The sequence below is a fragment of the Saimiri boliviensis genome, chromosome 19, assembly GCF_048565385.1.
Source record: "Saimiri boliviensis isolate mSaiBol1 chromosome 19, mSaiBol1.pri, whole genome shotgun sequence".
NCBI lineage: Eukaryota > Metazoa > Chordata > Mammalia > Primates > Cebidae > Saimiri > Saimiri boliviensis.
Window position 1 is genome coordinate 11,198,319 of NC_133467.1, and position 24,573 is coordinate 11,222,891.

At 38.4% G+C, this 24,573-nt stretch overlaps 2 protein-coding genes across 17 annotated transcripts in view; one reads left to right on the top strand and one right to left on the bottom strand.

Annotated features, from left to right (window-relative positions):
* The window catches only part of SMG7 (SMG7 nonsense mediated mRNA decay factor), an 81,438-nt gene that overhangs the window by 55,524 nt on the left and 1,341 nt on the right, over positions 1-24,573 (bottom strand). The window lies entirely within an intron of this gene.
* The window catches only part of NMNAT2 (nicotinamide nucleotide adenylyltransferase 2), a 222,255-nt gene continuing 222,048 nt past the window's right edge, over positions 24,367-24,573 (top strand). The window contains exon 1 of the mRNA XM_074389970.1: positions 24,367-24,489. The gene's annotated coding sequence lies outside the window, so the exon portion shown is untranslated. The remainder of the gene's footprint in view (positions 24,490-24,573) is intronic.

Genomic DNA, 24,573 nt, shown 5'->3' on the forward strand with positions numbered 1-24,573 from the left:
TTACACATTTCCTTCACTAGAGACTGCCCCATTCAATTATGCATAACATAGTGCATGCCATACAAGTTGCTCAAATAAATTCCGGTTAACTTGGACTAACTTCAATAGAAGGTAAAGATCCTAAAAACTCCAGGTTTCTAAAACCTGACAATAGTTTTAAAAGTCTTCACGAAAACAATTGGAAAGGTTTTTCATCTGAGAATCAGGAATAACACCCTTTTCCTTAAGAAAATCTACCATTTTATACAGTCAGTCAGAGAAATACATACTCATTTACTTGGCTCTCTGAAATTCACATTTTGCTTTTGTCATAGTGGGATCTATTTAATACACAGAGAACATTAAATATTCCAGCAGAAATAAAAAATCTAAAACTTCAGACAGAACATAAACTCACAACCCAAATGAATGAAACAAGAAATGTAGGTTAAGCCATAAACAGGAAAGCAATTTCCCGCATCTCAATTTTTACATTAAACAAGGTATGCCAAAACAATGCTTTCCAAAGTAATGAACCCGTTTTCTAAAAATCGTCTTTTTTTTTTTGCAACAGCCCCTGTACCTTCTTGATATAATAGATTAAAATTAGTATCTCAATATATAAACGGTCAGATAAGACTACCTTGGAAGACATAACAGAGTAATCAGATGCTTTCACATACAGATAAAAGTTTAACAGAATTCAAAACAAGGAGGATACCAAAATGAAGCAAAAATATGAGTAGATACTAGAATTAAAAGTAGTGTTAATGTAAGTAATAGCAGGCCAAATTTATTTGGAAATGGTAGTAATATGAAAAAACTAACTCTGACAAAACGACAACATTACAAGACAAAGTATGAGGAGCTAATATGAAGAAAACAGGCTGTCAAGTGCACAAGACAAGCCAAAGACTGGAAGAAAATATTTGTAAAACACACATTTCATAAATGATGGTTATCTTAAATATACAGAGAACTCTTGAACAATAAGAAAGCAAGCAACTCAATTAAAAAAATGAGCCAAAACCTTAACAGACACCTCACCAAAGAAGATATACAGATGGCAAATAAGGAAGTGAAAGATGCTCCACATAAAATGTCTCAGGGAAATGCAAGTTAAAACAACAATGATATATGACTACACTATTAGAATAGCTGAAATCCAGAACAATTACAAAACCAAATGCTAATGAGGATGTGGAGCACTGAGAACTCTCATTCACTGCTGTGGGGAATGCAAAACAGTATAGTCACTTTGGAAGACAATTTAGAAGTTACTCACAAAGCTAAACATAATCTTATCATATGACCTCTACGTATGTATTCACTTGAGCTGAAAACTGATGTCTACACAAAAATCTGCATATGAATATCATCAACTTTATTTATAATCACTAAAACCTGCATACATTATATCAGCTTTATTTATAATCACTGAAAACTAATTTATCCATTCACCTACTGAAGTAACCAAGATATCCTTCAGTAGGTGAAAGGATAAGTAATCTGTGGTACATCCAGACAACAGATTATTACTTAGCACTAAAAAGAATTTAGCTATCAAACCATGAAGAGACATGAAGGAAACTTAAATGCATGTTACTAAGTGAAAGCAGCCAATAAAAAATGACTATATACCACAGGATTCCAACCACCTGACATTCTGGAAAAGGCAAGAACTACAGAGGTGTAAAAAGATCTGTGGTTGCCAGGAGCTGGAGGGGAGGAGAGGGGATGAACAGGCAGAGAAGAGAGGATTTTTAGGTCAGTTAAAATACTCACACTGGTCCAAAGCCACAGAGGGAACAACATCAAGAGTGAACTATAATGTAAAATGAACTTTGGGTGAATATGATGTGTCAATGTAAGTTCATCAATTATAACAAATGTACCACTCTGATGGGGAATGTTGATAATAGCTACTCATGTGTGTGAGCAAGGGGTATATGAAAAATCTCTGTATCTTCCGTGCCATTTTTCTGTAAATCTAAAGCTGCTTTAAAAGAAAAACAAAAAACAAGGTGTAACCATATCCTTTGACAGGTGACAGTGAACAAAAATTAGGTTGGAAAAATAAACTGTGCGTGTGTGCATGCACGCATGTGTGTATATGTTTGTTTTAACTCTATTGCCCAGGCTGGAGTGCAGGTGTGCAATCATGGCTTCAGCTCCTGCTTTAGCCACCCAAGTAGCTGCAACTAGAGAGGCATGTGCCACAACATCTGGCTAATTTTGGTATTTTTGGTAGAGACAGAGTTGGTCTTGAACTCCTATGCTCAAGCAATCCTCCCGCCTTGGACTCCGAAAGTGCTGGGATTGCAGGTATGAGCCACTGTGCCTGGCTGAAACAGTGCTTTACAAAACGCAAAGCTCCATATAAATTTAGGTTAGGGAGAAATAAAGTTTAACTTTCTAACTTGGAACAGGAAGATAACATGAAAGATGGACTAGTTAATTAACTCAACTAGCAACAATATTTAAGATACTGTCTGATTTAACAAAATAAAATATTGTGTCAATTACTGTGGAACAAATAGTACATTCTTCTACTTCCTAGTCTCTCTTCCAGGTAGTCTCTGAAACTGAAAAACAAAAGATACTCAGAAGTCAAACCTGATATTCTCACAAGAGCCATTATTTACTCCACACTTCCAGATGACAATTTAATTATCTACACAGTTCTTTTTCTTGATTATTTTCCTGAGTAAAGAAATGGGTGCTGTGTAGTAATAAAATAATTTAACAAATAAAACCAGATGCAGATTATATAAAACCTGTGATAGATTATTAACTGCCCCCCAATAAATCACAGCCCTCTTGGCATTTGTACCGATGGAACTCCTACCAATCCTGAGTTTGGCCATGTGACTTACTTTGGCCAACTGGACTTCAGTAATGTGACACTGAGACTTTGTAAGCAATGGCACATTTGGGCTTGCCCTTTCGGAACACCATCAAAACAGTATGAAGCTGAGGATGAGAGACTACTTGGGAAGAGAGACTCAGTTTTCTCAGCTATCAGGGCCATTTCAGTTGAGGGCCCAGACATTTGAGTGAAGCTGTTTTGGACTATGCAGGTCAGACTTAACTTCAAATAGATAGTCTGAGAGATGGGAAACCAGCAAGCCAAATTTTTGAACATTTTAAACACAGTTATGACATGCATGTAACTAACTGACAGTTCCTTAAAGAGTTTTGTTAAAGGGTTTTCCTTTTGTTAAAGGAAAGAGTGGGAGTACAGATATCATTTGGGAGTCATCGGAATATAGATATTCATTAAAGCTCATGAGATGGGATGACACTGCCAAAGGAATGTTAGAGTAACGAGTCTGAAAAACTTGACTCACAGTCCTGAGACCACATATAGCCCAGGATGGCTTTAACTGCGGCTCAACACAAATTCATAAACTTTCTTAAAACATTATGAGATTTTTTTGCAATTTTTTTAAAGCTCATCAGTTATCATTAGTGTTAGCATATTTTATGTGTGGCCCGAGACAATAATTCTTCTTCCAATGTGGCCTAGGGAAGCCAAAACATTGAACATTCCTGGCTAGGCTGAGAAGGAAACAAATAGTAAACAGACTGAGAACCAGTGGCAGAGAAGTAGGAGGTAAATTTGTTAAACAAGTGTCCCAGAAGCCAAATAAAGAAAAAGCTTCAAGAAAAGAGTGCAGAATCAATAAATGCTCCTGATGCATACATAAAGTAAAATGATGCCTGAGAACTAATCACTGAATTTAGTAATGGGGAATTCACTGAGGATCTTGTTATAAGAGGAGAGGAACTGAGGCTAATATTGAGTTTAGACAATACTGCCTAGGAAAAGAAAGGTAGTAGCTAGAGAGAGATGTGAGGGTCAAAAGGGATTTTAAGATGGAATACATAACATGCTTTTTTATAGGATGGAATAAACAACAACACAGAAAAGATCCAATAGAGAAAAATAATGGGTAAATACAGTCTCATGAGGGCCATAGGGACTTGTCTGAATATGCATATGTTTAAAAGGAAAAAAGTCCCTGAATGAAACAATAAAAAATTAATATAGAGAAGGAAAAGATACTAACAATTTTCGGGGAACTACAAAATGACAAGTGAAAAATGTAAGTCATCCTGGTTTAGTTTTCATGACAACCTGAGATTACAACCACTTTTCCAATTTTATGATTAAAGAAGCACGTGGAGATTTTAGAAAACTTGCCCAACGCCACAAAAATGGTAAGTGCTAGGACAGGAATTCAAATCCAGGTACAGTATCAGAATTCTGAAGCCTAAACTTTTTCTGCTCATTATTTCACAATGCATGACAGACCTCAATTTTCAACACTTCATACACTAAAAGCTAAAGAGCAAGTATCTCATTAATTATGCTTTTTTTTTTTTTTTTTTTTTGAGACGGAGTCTTGCTCTGTCGCCCAGACTAGAATGCACTGGGGCAATCTGGGCTGACTGCAACCTCTGCCTCCTGGGTTCAAGTGATTCCCCTGCCTTAGGTAGGAGGGGGATTCAAGAGATTCTCCAGCCTTAGCCTCCTGAGTAGCTGGGATTACAGGTGCATGCCACCTGGCTAATTTTTGTATTTTTAAGTAGAGATGGGGTTTTACCATGTTGGCCTGGCTGGTCTCAAACTCCTGACCTCATGATCTGCCTGACTCAGCCTCCCAAAGTGCTGGGATTATGGGCATGAGCCACCGCGCCTGGCCCCCCGTTTGCCTTTTTGAACAGCATAAGACACACTCACATCCTATTTCCCTTAAATCTGATAAAGAACTCTTCTCCAAGAAATCCTCCTGGTTTTAACTTTAGCGTTAAGTTCTTTCCCAGTTTTCTCTCTAGGTCAGGCGTCCCCAAACTTTTTACACAGGGGGCCAGTTCACTGTCCCTCAGACCGTTGGAGGGCCGCCACATACTGTGCTCCTTTCACTGACCACCAATGAAAGAGGTGCCCTTTCCTGAAGTGCGGGGGGGGGGGGGGGGGGCCGGCGGATAAATGGCCTCAGGGGGCCGCATGTGGCCCGAGGGCCGGGCCGTGGTTTGGGGACGCCTGCTCTAGGTGTTTTCCTCACTCTCTCTTCTTTGTTAACGTAATGTAAAACAAAAAGCCTAATTTTAGAAATTTTTTATTAATGAGACAATTACCAGATAATATAGGTTTACCATTATTTTCTCACATGAATTATACCGGAGAAATAAACATACAGACCTCAACAGCAATTGCAGGATCCGAATTTGATGAAAATTAAAACTAAGAAGCTCAACTGCAAGCATTTAAACACAAAAGAAAACCACACAAAGGCATTTTAATGAAATGGCTGAAAAATAACGATAGAAGAGGGAGAGAAAAATAATATATATATTACATAAGAAGGACTAAAGATAAGAATGATGGCTAAGTTCTTATCAGAAAAAAGTTAAGCCAGAAGATAACTGAATAACAGCTTTAAAATACTGTGGGGAAAAAATGTCAATCTATAATTTTATATCCAGCAAAAATATTCTTTAAAACCTAAGGTGAAAAAAAAGGCATTTTTTAGAAACATAAGAGCTGAGGACATTTGATACCAACAGATCAATACCATAAGGAATATTAAAAAGGAAGTACTTTGGGCTGGAAGAAAGTGATACCAGATGGAAGCCTTGAACTAAACAAAGAGATGAAGAGTGCCAGAAATAGTAAATATATGAGTAAATATAAAATAACATTTCTCTGTTTTAAAACTTATTTAAAAATTAATTTACTGCTTTAAGAAAAAAATAAAAAACAAAATCCCCCCCCTATATTTAGGAACTTAAAACAAATATAGAATCTGTTTTACAATAGTAGTACAAACAAAAGGAAAGGAAAATGGAAGTATTATACTGTTGTAACATTTTATATTATGCACAGAGTTATATAATATAAAAGTGAATAATGTAAATACTAGAGCAATGAAAAAAAAGAGACACAGTTCATACACGGAAGACATTGGGCAGGCATGGTGGTGAATGCTTGTAGTCCAAGCTGCTTAGGAGGCTGAAGTGGGAGGATTGCTTAAGCCCAGGTGATTGAGACTGCAATGAGCCATAATGGTGTCACTGTACTGTCAACAACTGGGCAATGGAGCTAGACCCTGTTTCAAACAAAGAAAGAAAGAAAAAAAACAAAAACAGAAACAGAGAGAAATAGATAAATCTATAATTATTTGGAGATTTCAAAACTCTCTCAATAACTAACAGAAAGTAGGCAGAAAAACCAGTAAGGTGGCTTGGTGCGGTGGCTCACACCTGTTATCCCAGCACTTTGGGAGGCCGAGGCCAGGGTAGATGGATCACCCGAGGTCAGGAGTTTGAGACCACCCTGGCCAACATGGCAAAACCCCATCTCTACTAAAAACACAAAAATTACGTGGGAGTGGTGGCACATGCCTGTAGTCCCAGCTACTCTGGAGGCTGAGGCACGAGAATCGCTTGAACCCGGGCGGCAGAGGTTGTAGTGAGCTGAGATCATGCTACTGAACTCCAACCTGGGTGACTGAGCAAGACTATTTCTCAATGAAAATCAAACAAACAATACCAGTAAGGTTAGACCAACACTAAGGTTATAACTCCACAGATCCCACTGGAATTTACAGAACATTTTACCCAACAAAAGAATTCACCTTCTTTACAAGTGCACATGGCACATTCATCAAGACAGAACATATGCTGAACCACAAAACAAATCTCAGAAATGTGAATTATAGTCATAGAACTACAAATGAAAAAAAAAAAACAACAACAGATAAACAGCTAGAATTAGTTGTCTAAGTTGAGGAATAAAGTTGTCTTGTTCCTCAAATATTTGGAAATGAATCAAACATTTCTAAATAATCATAGATTGCTGGGTATGGTGGATCACACCTATAATTTCAACACTTTGGGAGGTTGAGGCTGGAGGATGGCTTGAGACCAGGAGTTTGAGACCAGCCTGGCCAATATAATAAGACCCTACCTTTTTGTTTTACAAAAAATTTGTAAAAATTAGCCAGGAGCAGTGGCAGTACATTCCTGTAGTCCTAGCTACTCAGGAGGCTGAGGTGAGAGGATCACTTGAGCCTAAGAGTTTGATGCTGCAGTGAGCGATGATTGTATCACTGCACAACAGCCTGGGCAACAGATTGAGATCTTGTCTCTAAAAACCAAAATAAAATAAAAAATAAATAATCACAGGTCAAAAACAAATCACAGGAGAAATCAGAAACATATAATGTGTCAGATGCAATAAAAGCAGTGCTCAGAGAGGTATTTACAGCATTATAGGCTTATGTTAAAATAGGTCTAAAAGCATTGATCTAAGCACTTACCTAAGCATATAAAAAGCTATAAAAAAGAACAGCATATTAAATCCACAAAGAAGGAAGGAAATAATGAAGAGGAGAAAACAAAGGCAGAAAATAAGTGAAAACCAAAAGCTGATTCTTCAGAAGGATTTATATAATTCTCCCCAAACTGAACTATAGTTATAAGACAACTGCAATCAGAACCCAAGCAGATTGTTTTTGTTAGAAATTGGCAGTCTATTTTTAAATTTATCTGAAAATGCAAAAACCTAGAATAGCTAAAACAATTCTCAAAAAAAAAAAAAAAAAAAAAAACAGAGAACTTAGATTACCTGATTTCAAAACTTACTAGAGAGCTGTGGTCATCAAGATAGTATAGTAGTAAAACGACAGACATGCAGAGGAAAAAGACAGAACAGGTCAGAAACAGACTCACCTATTGCTACACTTACGTATACGTGTATAGTGTGTTTTTACGTGTACAGCCAATGTATTTTTGACAAAGGTATCAAAGTAATTTAATAGGAAAAGCAATTTTCTCAACAAATGATGCTGGAACAACTGGATGAAAATTTTAAAACTCGAAAAAAATTAACCTCAAACAATATACAACATCACACAAAAATTAATACAAAATGGACCACAGACTTAATCAATACGATTTCTGGGAGAAAACTAAGGGATAAATTTTTACCACCTGGTATGGTGTGACTGTGCCTCCTCCTGCAAAATTCATGTTAAATCTTAATCCCCAATACAACAGTATTAAGAGGAAATGCCTTCAGGAGGTGATCAGACTATGAGGATTCTGCCTTCATGGATGAGATTAGTGCTATATGAAAGGGCTGGAGAGAAATAGGTAGGGCCTTTTTTGCCCTTCCATCCCTTCTTCCATATGTGGACAAAGCATTTGCCCCCCGTAGAGAAGGCAGCAACAAGGTGCCATTTTGGAAGCAGAGGCTAGGCCCTTGCCAGGCACTGAACCTGCTGACACCTTAATAGTAGACTTCCTAGCCTCTGAATCTGTGAGAAATAAACTTCTTTTGCTTATAAGTTACCTAGTCTTAGTATTTTATTATAGCAGCACAAATTGACCAAGACACCAATCCAGGATACATAAAGAAATCTTAGATAAGATTTGATAAAAGAAAAAACCTTTTTAATCAATATTTGGCCGGGCACGGTGGTTCAAGCCTGTAATCCCAGCACTTTGGGAGGCCGAGACGGGTGGATCACGAGGTCAAGAAATCGAGACCATCCTGGTCAACATGGTGAAACCCCGTCTCTACTAAAAATACAAAAAATTAGCTGGGCATGGTGGTGCGTGCCTGTAATCCCAGCTACTCAGGAGGCTGAGGCAGGAGAATTGCCTGAACCCAGGAGGTGGAGGTTGTGGTGAGCCGAGATCACGCCATTGCACTCCAGCCTGGGTAACAAGAGCGAAACTCCGTATAAAAAAAAAAAAAATCAATATTTAAAATTTATGTTCTTCAAAAGATACGTTAAGAAACTGAGAAGAGGCCAGGCGCGGTGGCTCAAGCCTGTAATCCCAGCACTTTGGGAGGTCGAGGCGGGTGGATCACGAGGTCAAGTGATCAAGACCATCCTGGTCAACAAGGTGAAACCTCGTCTCTACTAAAAATACAAAAAGTGAGCTAGGCATGGTGGTGCGTGCCTGTAATCCCAGCTACTCAGGAGGCTGAGGCAGGAGAATTGCCTGAACCCAGGAGGCGGAGGTTGCGGTGAGCTGAGATCGTGCCATTGCACTCCAGCCTTGGTAACAAGAGCGAAACTCCATCTCAAGAAAAAAAAAAAAAAGAAAGAAATCGAGAAGAAAAGCCACAGACTAGAAGATATATATATATATAGTCACATATGTATGTACCCAAGTGTATATCCATGTGAGTGTATGTGTATAACAGTCTGTACACACACACCAAGAGAAATGAAAACACGTACACAAAAAGAGTTTTACAGTGTGTACCTAGTTCTATTCACAATAGCAAAAAATTAGAAACAACCTAAAGGTTCATCAAAAGCTGAATGGATAAACAAACTGTATATTCACACAAAAGAACATTATTCAGCAGTAAACAGGAAGGAACTATTAATGTGTACAACAATGCAGATTAATCACTTGGCATGTTTTATGCCAACAGAATATAGGCACATAAGAATGCATTACATAATTCCACTTCAAAAGTTCTGGGACATGCAAACAAAATTAATATTGATAAAAATCAGAGTAATGACTAAGGCACAGAGGGTTAAGCAGAGTTAAGACTGACTGCAACTGGTCTAGAAGCACTTTGGGCCCGGCATGGTGGCTCATGCCTGTAATCCGAGCACTCTGGGAGGCTGAGGTTAAGGATTCCAGAACAGCCTGGCCAACATGGCGAGACCCTGTCTCCTAAAAATATAAAAATTAGCCAGGTACGGTGGCACATGCCTGTAATCCCAGCTACTCGGGAGGCTGAGGCAGGAGAATTGCTTGAACCTGAGAGGCGGAGGTTGCAGTGTGCCAAGATGGTGTCACTCCAGCCTGGGAGACAGAATGAGACTTCATCTTAAATAAATAAACAAATAAATAAAAGCACTTTGCGGGGATTTGGAATGTTCTTGATTAGGGTGGTGGTTATAGGGGCATATGTTTGTCAAAATTCTTAACTATACATTTAAAATATGTTTTATTACATAGATAATGTGATTAAAAATAGTGTAAGTTTAACTAAAATGCATTATCTGTATATGTATAAAATGCATATTCTATATTGATTAAAAAGACTGGGTATTAACAGTAGTGGTGGCAATTTACTGTTACCGAATTATTTAATCTTAATGTTTTTATTTTATTTAATGTAGATACACATTTTAAACAAGAGTTATTAAAATAAGTTTCCTATAAACCAATTTTAAAGTATTTTATACTTAAAATGCTTTCTGCATAGAAAATGTCCACAGGTAAGACTAAAATAATTTCTAAAAAATAAATGCCCTTTTATATCGTCTATTGAAGCCCTAAGTCATCCATAAACTTGCAATTAGGGTCTTTATCATTGTAGTAAATTTGTTCATGTGTTAACAATGACCTTCCCTGACCAATCTAAGCTTTTTCTCAGTCGTTCTATTTCCTGAACTCCTAGTATTCAATACTATACTTTATCAGTGTTTTTCCAGACACTAGCCCTGGATCACCCAGATTGCTGGACCACATCCCAAGAGGTTCTGATTCAGTGCGTCTGAGATGGCACTCAAAAATCTGTGTTTCTAGCAAGTTCCCAGGGGATGCTGATAATGCTCATCTGGGGACTACACTTTGCAAACTACTGTACTAGAGGAACTCCTTCATTAAAACTTTTCTACTCAGTCTTTCCTAGTCCCTCACACATTTTTGATAGGTAATTTCTTGTTTCTTCTTTCTCCTTCCACCTAAATAGGTAGAGAAACAAAGTCACTGAGAATAGAAGTTGATCTTTATTACCATCTGATACTTGTTCCCTAAGAAGCTGGCTCTAACGCTCTAATACTTCTGTAATTCATATTTCCCAGGTTGTAGATTCAATTCTCACTATTATTGAAGACAACTACAAAGTCAGTAATTCCAACTCAGCTCACACCATGGTCCTATTTCAATTGTGTATCTGGCATCTCTCCATACATATTCATTAAATATTCCTTTTAGTACTCATACTTTTATTCCCCATTTCCATTAAAAAGTGCTACTATTTATCTATGGTCAGCATCAATATCATCGACGAATCTCTCTCTCACTCAATCTTCACATCTAACCACCCTTAGGGAGGTGAGGTCCCAGCCCAAGCTGTAGGTCCTAGGAGTTCGATGTACAACAGCCAGAGCACCCTGTAACCAACTCTCAAAGAAACTATACTTGCCCTTCCCAAAGTTAGTTCAATTGTCCTCCTTTGCCCAGCCCAAGCAGAAAGATCTGACAAGAACCTGAGAATGAGGATCAGACCTGGGCAGAGCAGCTAGCTTTTCAGTGTCTTAACATTTAACACAGTACTTAGCACCTTAGGTATTTTATAATGCACTGAGAAGAATTAAATAATTCAAGTCCTGTTTAATTCTACTGTTTGAACTTTTTATTTTTGGGCTTCAATTACTATATGAAAAGTGAGGGTTAATTATGCTTATTTTGCAGGATTTTGTTAGTGAAAACATGTTAACGCATATGAAAGATATTGTGAACACTCATGCACTATATGGAAAGGAAAAATAATTAGGGGTTAAAAAAAAAAAAAAAAAAGAGCCTTGGCTTGGGGCAGTGGCCCAAGCCTGTAATCTCAGCACTTTGGGAGGCCGAGGAGCTAGGCGAATCACCTGATGTCAGGAGTTCAAGATCAGCCTGGCCAACGCAGCAAAACCCCGTCTCTACTAACAATACAAAAATTAGCTAGGTACGGTGGCAAGTGCCTGTATTCTGAGCTACTCCAGAGGCTGATGCAGGAAAGTCACTTGAACCTGGGAAGCAGAGGTTGCAGGGAGCCAAGACTGTGCCACTGTACTCCAGCCTGGACGACAGAGTGAGACTCTGTCTCAAAACAAAACAAAACAAAAAACAAAAAAGCCTTATAAACATTTTATTTTTACTGGATTGACCCTTATACAGTAAACATGCTACACCATGAATACAGAACTAAGCTGTCCAATACGGCAGTCACTGGCCACATGAGCACTTGACACGTGGTTAATGCAAGACTGAGAAACTGGATCTTAAATTTCAATTTAAATGGCCACATGTGGCCAGTGGCTACCATACTGAAAAGCACAGTTACATTATGAATACCACTGTTACTGATAACCTACTGGAGTGAAAGAGAAAAGCCACAAAACCTACCCACCTTCCTCTATCAACTATTCTCATGTCACCATTTAAGAAACTGAATCTTAAATTTCATTTTATTTAAATGTGTTTAAATGGCCATATGTGGCTAGGGGCTATCATATTGGACAATACAGTTATATATCAATACCACTTTTACTGATAACCTACAGGTGAAAGAGAAAAACCTCGAAACATACCCACCTTCCACTATCAACTATTTTCATGTCACCATTTGAAAAGGCAAAAGTTCAGCCAAGAGCAATTTTTGGTGACCAGATGAAAAACACACTAAGGGAAACACCTTCACATAACAGAGCTGACTTCCTATTAGTTAGGGTCTCAGAGAAACAGCACTGATTTATGTTAGGGCACTGGCATACCCTGAACACGGCTTTCCACTCTTGCTCTGGCTAGCAACAATCAGAAACAGAAAATGTATCTCATTCATCTGTGTATCTCTGGTACAGTTTGTCAAATGAATAGAATACTTATACCAATGACTCTCGACTGTACTAATATGCCCTCTCCGGTTGGTATTCTTTTCAGAAGCCCAGCATCTGAATTTCTTTTCCTATTTTTGAGAAATCCCCACGATTTATAAAGCAGAACCTGCTTCCCATTACAGATTTACCAGCTTCACTTGCAGCTAGTGTACAGATGCATAATTCAGGCTCCATCAACAAACACACCAACCCCACATTTAAGTATGAACTCTGGAGAGAAAGTGGGGACTGAAACTGTGGCTAATCCATCCTGGATAGCAGCAGAAACTACATCGAATTTCCAATAGGGCCAGCATGACTGGTGTCAGGGGTCAGGGATGCAAAGTAACAGATACAACTAAGGTTCTGCAAAGTGTCTTCACAGGCTGTGTTCTAGGATGTGATTTGAGGCACTGTTCCAGGCTCTATAGGTATTGTGGGCAGAAGAACAGCTCCCCAGAGACGTCTACATCCTAATCCCAGAACCTCTGAATTTTATCTACAAAAGGGATTTTTCAGGTACCACTGGTTAAGGATTTTGAGAAAGGGAGAGTGTACTGAATTATCTGGGTGTGTCCAATGTGATAACAGGATCTTTCTAAGTTAAAAAGAGGCAGGAGAGTCAGAGGAGGAGAGTAATGAGGGAAATAGAAGGTAGAGTCATGTGACTACTGGCTTTGAAGATGGAAGGGGGCCATGAGCCAAGGAATGTGGGCAGTCTCAAAAGCTGAAAAAGGTAAGAAAAAGGATTTTCTCCCTAAACACTCTAGAAGGAATGGCATCTTGATTTTAGCCTGGTAGGACCCATTTTGGACCTCTGACCTCCAGAAGTGAAAGATAACATACTTGCGTTGTTTTAACCCACCATGGTGGTAGTAATTTGTTGTAGCAGCAAAAGGAAACTAATACAGCTATTGATCCTCCATTCTACCATGGTCATTCTACCAGTAGCAAAACTGAAAGTAGAGAGGTTCAAGGTCACACTGTCAGTACACAGTGGGGATCTGAACTCAGGACAAATAAAATACAAATTAAGCCATTCTTAATTTAAACACTTGTTATTCATTCAACTTGTTATGCCATGCTGCTGTCTTAGGGAGCCAAAAAGATCCATGTATGAGTTTAAACAACTAAATACATTACATTAGAAAACTAGAAATCAATTAATCTGTTACATTCTTTTCATTTCAAAAACCAGAATTTATGACCAATATGCCTTATCATTTGAGTTGTGCTTCTTAAAATGGTCTAACCTTTTTTCATCAAAAAACAAAGCTAATGATTATTTCAGACGAAGTATAACACTGTCATTTTGGTTATTTAAACAGAATTTGAGGAATATGATTTCATAGAATTAGATATTAAAAGTACAGAAATTTCACTTCAAAATATATTACACAAGCTGCATGTATGTGCACACACACAAAATCTGCAGATGTCCTAAGACACTCTTTAATATCCAAATTTATCCTATGGTGGTTCTCTTAACACTCTGTTTTTTTACTTTTTTCACAGTAATAAAAAAATTTTAAAGTAAGCTGTCTTTAAACATTTTTCCTTGAATTTTTTTCAGCTTTTTTTTGCAGTTGCATTTTACTTTGATTATCTCACTACTAATTATCTCATTACTGTACAGTATCTCAAAGGAAATCTGTTTAGGTGATCACCTGATATCAAATTAAATAATAATTCATGACCTTTCTAAGAGGCAGTATTAGTAAAACAGACACATCCAATATACTGTATCCCAACTAACACAGCACTGAAATATTATTATATGTCTTTGGGAAGAAGAAGAGAAAAAGAACTAAACTTCTGTGATCTGGGAACTCAGAGAGTTTTGGGATGAGGATATTAACACAATATAGCAGTTATAACAGACTTTCAGAATCATGCTTATCATTTAAGACAAGATACCACAGTAGGAAAATGCCATCAAGAACTGTGAGAACAGAATGCTAATCAGAGTCTGTTCTTTATGACTTGAAAAAGTTAAATTCAAAGACACTTCACTTAACCTCAGTAACTAAAGATTTCTGATATTTCCCCCTAATGCTATGGAACTTCTCCTTCCCACAACTCGACCTCCATTCTACCTCCTTATCTCAAGGTAAGGATCCTATAAATGAAGTCCTACGAGCCCAAAGCCTTTTCAGAATTACATATATATTAGTCCTCCATTATCCATGGGAGATGACTCTGTGGATGCCTGAAACTTCAGGTAGTAACAAACACTATGCCACTTTTTTCCTATATGAACTTACCTATGACAGTTTGACTTATAGATTAGGCACGGTGAGAGACTAACGATAGCTAATAATAAAATGGAACAATTATAACATATGCTATAATAAAGGTTATGTGAACATGGTCTCTCACTCTCTCAAAGTATCATATTGTACTGTACTCACCTATTTTCTGACCACCTACTTTAAGATGACATTGACCACAAGGTAACTAAAACCATAGTTAAAGGAGGACTACTGTACTCAATCACACTCTCATCATCTCCCACATAAAAATTTAATAATGTTCCAAATAGCTATTTTTTACCTAAGATGAGGCTACTTAAAAAAGTAGGGGGAGAAAATCTAAGTCTTTACGTATCTCAGAGGAAGTACTTTAGGCATTATATAAATCTCTCTCTTGTGTCTAGCTATTCCAATAGCAATGTGCATAATACAAACCAGCCATTCAAATATAAACTGCTCCCTTAAGATTACCAGGTTCACTGAAAGAGAACCTTAGACTCCCCCCAAAAATGCAGAATGAGATATGGACTAATCAAAATCTCTAGTTTATATGACCTAATCTGACTGGTAGTCTCAACCTGACCATAATGTTTACGTCAACCAAACTCAGTCATTCCTAGTATCAGGATTTTTTCAGAGTTCTTCAAACACACTGCTTTGAGACATTTAGTCATTTTCGTTCTTTGTCCACTACACTCTTCTCTTCTTTTTCCACTTAGCTAATCCTACTCATCCTTTTAAAATTCAACTCACAGGGAGTAGTGGCTCATGCCTATAAAACCAAGCAACTTGGGAGGCTGAGGCAAGAGGATTGCTTAAGGCCAGGAGTCCAAGACCAGCCTGGGAACAGAGTGAAACCCTATCTCTGAGATAAATAAAAAAATAAGTAAAATTGAACTCAGGTGTTCAACTTCAGAAGCTTTCCCTAAACCCCCTATGCAGGAAAAGTTCCACTTCCCTTAATACACTCATGGAATTCCTTGAAAACATTTGACACTGTATTTACCACATTATATTGAAACATCTGTGCCGCATCTGTCTCCCTCAGGAGCCACTATCCTAAAGGGCAAGCACTGGTTCACTTTTATATTCTCAGAGCCTAGCACTGGCATATGGTAAGTATTCCTAAATGTTTTGTGAGAACAAAACAAAATCATGACAATTTTATACCAATTATGTACACTGTACATTTAAAACATGCTGAGACATGGTCTCAACCATACTCAGTCCAGCTGCAGAGATAAGTCGCATATAAAAAAGATCACTGGCCAGGCATGGTGGCTCATGAGGTCAGGAGATGGAGACCATCCTGGCCAACATGGTGAAATCCCACCTCTACTAAAAATACAAAAATGAGCCGGGCATGGTGGCACATGCCTGGAATTCTAGCTACTCGGGAGGCTGAGGCAGGAGAATTGCTTGAACCAGGAAAAATGATGTTGCAGTGAGCCAAGATCGCATCACTCCACTCCAGCCTGGTGACAAAGCGAGACTCTATCTCAAACAAACAAAAGATCATTACAAAATAAAGAAATCAGAAGTACCAATGACTAAGATACAGGCGATGCTACAAAGTTCAAAGAACGCAGAAACCACCAGAGTAGAAATGAAATCTTCACAAAAGAAGGTGAAGCTTAAGCTAAGCTAGTACAGAATGGCACTTCCCACAGGGGAAATGACATGGGAAGAGAGATTTAAGCAGGAATGGGTATGCCACGGTTAGAAAACAATGAGATTACTCTCGCTAAGGTAGTTGGTTTCTATCAAGGAGTAAAAAGATATCATGAGGCAGAGGTAGGTGCGGGTCATTTTATGCAAGGCCAACAATACCAGATTAAGGAGTTTAAGGAAGTGAAAGCCATATACAAATGCCTTTTCAAGTCTATTAATATAGAAGCAATGCAAAGATTAACTGGCAGGGGAACAGGTGGTAGGGAACCTGAAAAAGATCCAGAATTTGTTAAACACATGTAAACTTTTGTTATTTTAACACTGATAGCAATTTTAGGAGATCGATGTTCTGTTTTACAAATAAAGAAATCAAGACCCAGAAATGCTATGTTTTAGCTCACATGGAAAGTAGTGGGTGGTGCTTAAAGCCCCAAATCAATACTTTCTTCTTGATACTTGCAGAAAGAACTGCAGGTAAGGTAACAAAAGAATTTTTCAAAAGAATGGGCAATGTAATCAGAATTACGGAATCTTGATGCTAAACACAACAGCCAGAGCTCAGAGCACTCCATAAGGCCTGTGTATGTATCACTGCCAGTATGAACTATTTGGTAATTGAGTACTTACTTGCATGCCCAGTTAAACTATTTGAGGACATACTCTCTTCTTATCCCCAGGGACCTGGGATATAGGATGGTCCAAACTGAATGTTTATTGGTAGAATGGATGGAAGGATAGATATGAGAGAGGGGGGCATAAAGAGGAAGGAAAACAAAAGTGTGAGTGTGAAAGAAAGGAAAACAATCATCAGTAAATGAATCTGGCCACTGTAAAGGTCTCTGGCACCTTTGGAAATGTCCATTCCAAAAATTTACTTGGAAAAAAATGGCTAGATGGCAAGGAATCAAGGAAAAGCAGACGGTAACTACAGGAAAAACACAGATTAGGGCAAACTTGAAATGCTTAGCCATAAAACAAAGGTAAAGAAGGATAGAGCTTAAAGGAAAATCAGAACAGGAAGGTCTTTTAAGGGAAAATTGAGATTGGTTAACAGAAGGTAAGACCAGTAAAGGGAATAATTTAAGAGACTAAAAGAAGAGAGCCAAACAACTGAAGAAAGGTCCTGAAGGATGGTAAACATTTAAGAGCACAGTTAAAGGAAGGGATTCTGTAGGAACCTGCCTGACCAAATTCCTTTTCCCTTTTTGAGGCCTAAAGCAGCCACCAAATCTTTAAACTATCACTCTCACATCACCACTTCTCTGTCCATAAACCTATCTTACCTAAGAAAAACTTAGATGTGGTCAGAATACTAACTAATGCCATGTATTAATGAGTGAAATAAATTTTTTAAAAATTTATTTGGCATAAAGGAGCCATGAGTTGTTTCCTTCCTGCCTAAAATGGCAATTTGCCCAATATCCACTTTTTACGGTCCCATCCATCTTTCAATATCCAAACCAAATCTTACCTCCTCAAAGACACCCTCTTCACCCCATCTCCACCTCTGTTGGAATAAACTTCTTGCCTACACTTATACAGTACCTCTGACCTACTATTATGACTACTTAAATGTCTTTCTTTTAATTTGCCAAAGGCAAAACCCTGGTTATTGTGCTCTACACGGTAAGTATTCAACAACTGCCAGTAAAACAGCACAGACTTAAGAAATTAAAATACGTACAAGTGTTTATGGATAACGTCTGCCCATGGTAACTAGCTAATTTCTACCTAAAAGACAGCTGAAAAGAAAATCTAAAGAAATAATCTGTGACTTAGAGGAGAAAACAAGAAAATGAACCTATGCAGTACATATATATCTTTCTTACATATATTTTCTCAATCAGTGGTTCTCAGCTGGGGATGAATTTACAATCCAGGGAACATCTGGCAATGTGTGGACAGTTTTGATTGTCACAATTGCAAGGGAAGATACTGGCATTTAATGTAGAGGCCAGGAATGCTGCTGAACATCTTACAATGCTCACGACAATCCCCCACAACTAAAAATTATCTGGCCCAAAAAATCAGTAAGTGCCAAGGTTGAGAAACCCTGTTATAAATGTAGCAGACAAGAAAAAAACCCAAAGTTGCCACACAGTCTACTTGAGATTCCTAAAATGTTCTTAGACAATTAGTAGAATCACCTCCTCTTTCCACTGACTAAAAATTGGGTCTAAGGGAGAGTAAAAACAACGTTCCTAAGCAGCTCCACTTACATACTAACAAAAAAGGAGCTGGCTTCAAGCTCTCATTTATCATGTGACATATTTGCCAAAATTCCACCCTTATACTTCCTTGTAAATGCTTGGTTACAACCTCTCAGACAGCTGATATGTCTATTCATAACAATACAGCAAATAATTTAGAATATAGCTTGACTGCAAAACTTTAAAGGCAATATATAATGGCCAACAGACCTACACACAGATGAATCATCTACTACCTACAAGACATATATTTTATAATTTACACTCTACACGTAAAGTTCGGTTAAACTAACCCATCTAAACTTTCAGGCACTAATTCATAACACTAATACAAAAATCTGAAAGGTTAGCTGGAGGCAGCAAACAATTTTTCTCAAGTATAAAACACACAAGCCCTTTTAAAGCCTGAACCACTCTCCACCGCAAAACTGCCTTAGGAGAAAGTTGCAATACTAGTGGGTCCAGATCTTACTGTAACACGTCATTAAAAAAAACAACAACAACAAACTCAGCAACTGATTCTTCTACCATGAAGGTACAAGACCGTAGCTGTTAGAAAGCAAAGAAATGAAACATAAGATAGGACAGGAAGTATACATTTTGAATCCAAATGAAACCACAGGGGAAGCGTAAATTAACTGCCAAATTAACTGCCAAAGTAATTTATTCAGAAAATATCCAAGCAGGTAATATGCTTTTAACACTGTCATAACAAAGACTTGTAAGCCTAAAGAGACAGTCATTCGTTCAAATACTTTCACCACATTTGGCTGATATTTTGAGACAAAAGCTACTTTACATTCTGTAAAGGATGTACATGGTAGAAAGGAAGGGAATGGGACAGAGGAAGAAGACTTCGAGGATCACATGGATTAAAATCAGCATGTGCTCTAAGATTTCTAGAAGCTTCAGGATACAGTGACGACCTGATCTAGCATTACTAGACTCTTCTAGAACCTGGAGCCCATCCTATTTAGTTGTATGTTCCTCCTAATACTCCTACTATCTTCTCTGTTCCTCTCCCCAGGATAGGATAAGGCTCAGCTTGCTACTTTATCCAGCCTTATCCCTACTCTCTCTCTCTGTTCCAAGATTTATAGTGATACATTTTTATTTTATACCATATTGGATATTTAAATTCCTATTTAAATGACAACCATTTTCCTGCTGGCTTAGAAAACAACCCTGTGGCTATTACATTATAACAAAGTTTCGGACAAGTGAGTCACTGAAATGCAGCCTCTTCACTACAGATATATCATACCAAAAAAATACACACACACACACACACACACACACACACACACCCCAAAACAGATGCTTTCTGGACCTTTCCTGTAAAGGAATTTAACAGTAGGAATCCACTTTAAGTGGATCTCACTGAAACATCCACAGCATAGGAAGAAATTAAAGACAGAGAATAGTGAAGGACGGGTAAGGAGGAAAGTTGAAGGGAATACAGAGTATGAACAGTGCCTCCCACAACGGCCGCAGATGTCATTCGGCGGCACCTGTGCCACCTTTTATAACAAGATTTGACCTGTTTGACTGGTATTCCCTATGGCTATGATTATTCTTTCTTATCTTCCAAAACAACTTTGATGTCTTCTCTGTCTGGTACTTTAACACTTCCCGCACTCCTGCTTTTCCAACTTTGATATGCTAATTTCCATTTATCTTTTTTTCAAAATGCCATTCTTTTAAAGCATACTATACCTCACCTACAGCCTATCCTCACCTTTTCCTACCGTCACCAAATGAACTATATTCAATACACCCTTTTCTTTTATTCAACAGAGGTGTCAAAGTCTTTATAAATCTTTCATTCTGTCATAAATCAAAAGAGAAAATACTCTGAATTTTCCTTCAATTTGAGTAATTTCCAGTGTGATTCAGCCTAGAACACCCATATTTAAGACCATTTGTTATTTTTATAAAACATAAGAAAGCATTTTCAACTTAACTGATTCACGTATGAGTCTTGTCAGTGTATTAAAAAGATACTTACCTTTCAACAAACAAAAAATTTCATTATCCTTTCCTGTTCGGAATATCATCACCTTTCCCACACAGAGAATAGGTTTTCTTCCTTTCCTCTCTGCTCTATTTTTTACAACTTGAGACTAATTCAGTTCCCCTGATGCTGAATTCTCTCTTTATTGGTCTTACTGAGGCTTCTTACCTTATATCTTCATTTCTGACCCTTTTGAAACGGCCGTCTTGTGCCTTGGTTTCCCACCACCCCACCATTTCAATACCAGATATCCCAGCTCATTCACTCTAACAAGTTAAAAAATTCAGCTGAGACAAAACCAATTTTCATCTACATGAGGTAGGATCTGTAGCTATGCAGATTAAAAATTGCCCAGTCATGATCTTCTACCACTGACAAAGGTAGGCAACAAAATTCTTAAAGCCAAGGTCATGAAAAACAACTGCTATACCCTCCGCAACCACATCCATTCAGCAATACTTGGCATCCTCCCTGAGGTGTCTATAAAAACCAACAGTTCTATTTTCAAAGAAAGTGAACATAATGCTTCCCTAAAGACATTCTCTAGTGTCCCCACTGTAGACTTTAAATGGAATGATTATCTAAAAGAGGAAGAGGGAAATTCGGACTGGGACAAGCCTTTATTTATGATTTCTACCACCATCACCTAGGTCTCATACTTCTAACACTTGCTTTAATTTACTTAGGACAAATGCATAATATTGACACAAGACTGGCTCCAGGAATCCTTATGGAACACCAGGACCTATGCCTCTCCCATTTTGCTTGTTCAATTTTCGCTGAAAAATATCATTGTATTCAATTTTTTTCTTTTCTCCCTTCTTCAAAGAACTAAGTTCATCTCAAGCTAAGATGAGAACATAGTATATTCTAGTGTTGAAGGTACACTGGTGAACAAAAGGGTGAACATGGGAGGATATATTATAGTAGAGGGACACAGTCAGCAAACATAGCAGTCAAATATATATCAGGTGGTCACGAACACTAGGAAGAGAAATAAAGTAAGACAGGGATATACATCTCACTGATTCCACACCTAAGGAAAAGTCTTCCCTACCTTGTCAACTTATAAAATATAAGGTACATTAACAAGAATCCTCTCAAAGTCCACTAATCTTCCCATTAAAAGTACCACCACTCTGCCATTTTGCTTTTCACAACTTTCTAGATCCCCTGCCACTACCTCATTTTGGACCTAAGTCCCAAAGGGAACCTTTCGTAAGGGATAGAACCTTACCAAAAAAAAAAAAAAAAAAAAAAAAAACAAAAAAACAGTTTTAAAGTCTTCCCCTTTTCTAAGGGATAGTCACTCTCAATTAACCTCAGGCTCTAACAACCTTACTTTTCTCTGTTATCCACCGCTACATCACACAAACAGAGTCATTTTCCTAATACATAGCTATGAACATATTAATTCTAACAAATCATCTCAGATTCTCCATTGTCTAACCATTTTTACTATAGAGTACAAAACATGATATTCAGGATCCTCTTGAATGTGGTCACCTTATCAGTTAGGATTTCCCTGACCACCTTGTCCAGATATAACAGTATATCCCTGTCTTACTTTCTCTTCCTAGTGCTTGTGACCACCTGATATATATTTAACTGCTATGTTTACTGACTGTGTCCCTCTACTATAATATATCCTTCCATGTTCACCCTTTTGTTCACCAGTGTACCCTCAACACTAGAATATAGTATGTTCTCAACTTGTATTTGTGGAAAGAACAGATGAACACTGACATGCAATGTACTATAGGTGACCTGAAGTTAGAAAACCTACATTTGAGTTAATTTCCACATATCAGCTATATGACCCTCAACAATTTTACCTTCTTTGGGCTTACTTTCCTCATGTGTAAAAGGAAAGGGTCAAACTTGATAATCCCCACAATTCTATCTAAGCTTTCCCAGCTGTATCACCCTACCTTCTCATCTACCTGGACTGAACATCTCCCCTCCCCCAACTTCCCTATCTACGTAACTCTGCTCAGTTTCCTTCCATTTGGAATTCCCCTGTTCTCAATTCACATGTTAAAATGAATATTAAGGATGAACAATATCCTAATTGCCACTTTCTTGAAATCTAACAAACTGTAAGCTCTGTAAATGAAGGGTGGAGTTTTTCTATTCTCAGATGTTGGTACAATGCCTCCCATACAGGTGATCAAGAAAACAACTAATGAATCACGAGTACACAAATGAGCAAATGAACAAAGAAAGTCTTTCCTGATTACCTCCCATTGTTCAGGTGATCTCCTGCCTTTGGACTCAAAACACTTGGTATCTTTTATGATACTTACACTCCGTGCTGTTATTAACTTACTTGCCTAATAGATACTCAACTGCAAATTCCTTAAGACTAATCAGCACCCTGATGGTTTCCATCTCTCTCTATATCACCTACAATAGATGTGTCATAGCTGTATTTATTTGATATATTAAACAACAAAGGAATATTTGAGGAGAAAAAAGGTCCTCAAATTACAGACATCATTCTATCTGTCCTATGGTCACTGAGAACATATGCTGTGTTAAAATCAGGCATTCATGCATAGTCCAAATATCTCATCATTCTCTCCTCTCCCTATCTTGCTTAATAAAACTTTACTATTTAAAAAGTTATAATGGCCACCGTATGTATCATGTAACTACACACCTCTTGAAATATACACATGGGGATCCACACACATCAATACTTTCACTTCACTAAACAGCTAAAGTGACTTTTCCACTTATTTCAGACTTCCACCTCATCCAACTCCCTCCTCCACAAGGTATGAAACAATTTAAAAAAAAAAAAAAAATCTTTCCATAAGGCCTGCCTTTCTTAGCTCTGCTCCGGAATGACAAAAACAACTAATTTTTAAGTCTTCCCTTTTTCTAAGCAGTAGTCACTCACCAATTAATTTCAGGCTCTAATAACCTTACTTTTCTCTGTTACCTAGATTTTTGACCCTCTTTACTTCTGCTTCTAAGCTCTTACTCAGCGTCCATGGAACCTTTCTGGCTGCACAAAAGCTGGTGTCCTTCCATTCAATCTGTTCTCGCCATCATGTACTAAGTTCCAAGCTATCTGCATTCTCTTCCTGAAATGTGCATCAATCGCTGCCCTCCCCCTACCCAGACACACATCTCACAGACACACACACTATATCCATTTGTTACTCTACCTCTGACATACAAGCTCCTTATACCACTCTTAAGGAATACACACGACTCTCAGAATGGTATCTCCCAACTACACTGATTCGAACCCAGTTTCTTCTGGAAAACTCAACCTTGTCCACGGTGCCTCCTTCTTTCCTCACTTCCTCATCTATTCCCCTTCTTCATCCCCTCCCTACACCGCCAACTAACTACAGATGACATTATTCCTCAATACTCCCAACCCGAGAGAGAACAAGCTCCAGTTTCCTGCGGTCTCTCACTCCTGCCTGCCTTCCTCAGTTCCCCCGCCCCAACACTCCAGGTGTATAGACTTCCTCCCCGTCCCCTACTCAAGCAGCGCTCCAACCAATCCCACGCCACACCACGAGTCCCCCGCCACAGGGATCAGACTCCTCCACACCCACCTCCACTCGGGGTCGCCGCCGCCTCCCCGGACGTTTCTCTCCACCCCTCGCTAGCGAGCCCGAGACCACGGGCGCGCGCGCACGGACATTCTCACGCTTCCCCAACCTCCCTCCGCGCACCACGACGGGCCGGCTTCCCGAGAGCTCAGCCAGGTCGGTGGGGGATACGCACCGATACCCGTCCCGCCTCCTCCCGCAGATCCCCTTGCAGCCCCAGCCGCCCTGCCAGGCGAGGAG